The sequence below is a fragment of the Sceloporus undulatus genome, chromosome 7, assembly GCF_019175285.1.
Source record: "Sceloporus undulatus isolate JIND9_A2432 ecotype Alabama chromosome 7, SceUnd_v1.1, whole genome shotgun sequence".
Lineage (NCBI taxonomy): Eukaryota > Metazoa > Chordata > Lepidosauria > Squamata > Phrynosomatidae > Sceloporus > Sceloporus undulatus.
Window position 1 is genome coordinate 29988804 of NC_056528.1, and position 987 is coordinate 29989790.

Genomic DNA, 987 nt, shown 5'->3' on the forward strand with positions numbered 1-987 from the left:
GCAGCTGGGATCCTGCCGCGGAGGAGGAGGAAGAGGCCTGGCGGCCCCGCGCCCGCCTCCCACCCTGAGCTCTGCCCGAGGTCCCAGGAAGCCCCTCCTGAGGCTCCTTCCCCCTCGAGACGACGGAAAACAGGGATCAAACCACGAGGCCCCCTTGCGAGCGCCCAGCGGGCAGGGACTGCCAAGGGCGCCCCATATTCTGCCTCCGGGGGGGGGGGGGGCTCCGCCACTTTCCGCCGCCCGCAAGGAGGCCTCGCCCGGCCGCCTGCCTCTCTTCCGACCCCGTCTGCCCCGTCTGACTGGGGGACGCTGGCAGGGAAGCGGCGGCGGAGGACAAGTGGGCCTCCGCCCCAAAGCAGGCCCCGCGGAGTCCACGTCGGGCAAAGGAGAACCCGGCCAGCCGACGGTCCGGAGGGACGCGGGAGGGGGGCTGGTGGGAGCCCCCCACGGAACAGGTGGGGATCCCCTCCTCGCGTCCGGTCTGGCCCCTTCATCCGCTTCCCTGCGGCCCTGGCTCTCCGAGGAGGGAGGGAGGGACTGAGGGAAGGAGGGGCGTCGCTCCCTCCATTTGGGCCGCTTCGGCGGAAGAGACCGGCGGGAGGCGGCGGGCAGGCTGTCCTTCCTTCCTCCCCGGCTGAGTAGCCTCGGTCCAGACCAGGACCGAGCACCGGGGGGCAGTCAATGTGCCCGCCTCCCCGGCTGGAGCCCCGCCCTGGATTCGCCGCGGGAGGCGTCGGCCGGAGAAGAGCCGCCTGGGGGCCGGAGGGCTTCGATTGGGGCCGGAGGTGGGCCTCTCCGTCGGGGTTGGGAGACCGGGGCCCTTCCGCCAGATTCGGCCGCCCTCCTCGCCTTACGGGTCCCGATCCAGCTGAGCCGCGACGGAGCCGCCGAGCAGAATCTGAGCCCGGAGGAGGGGCGCGCGGGGGCGTGTGTGTGTGTGTGTGTAAGGGGAGGCTGCAACAGCCGCCCCCTCCTCTCCCCTCCCCT

The 987-nt window shown here is 73.0% G+C and overlaps 1 protein-coding gene across 1 annotated transcript in view; it reads left to right on the plus strand.

Annotated features, from left to right (window-relative positions):
- The first annotated feature begins 636 nt into the window (after positions 1-636).
- The window catches only part of LOC121936095 (gamma-aminobutyric acid receptor subunit alpha-3-like), a 123751-nt gene continuing 123400 nt past the window's right edge, over positions 637-987 (plus strand). The window contains exon 1 of the mRNA XM_042477902.1: positions 637-785. The gene's annotated coding sequence lies outside the window, so the exon portion shown is untranslated. The remainder of the gene's footprint in view (positions 786-987) is intronic.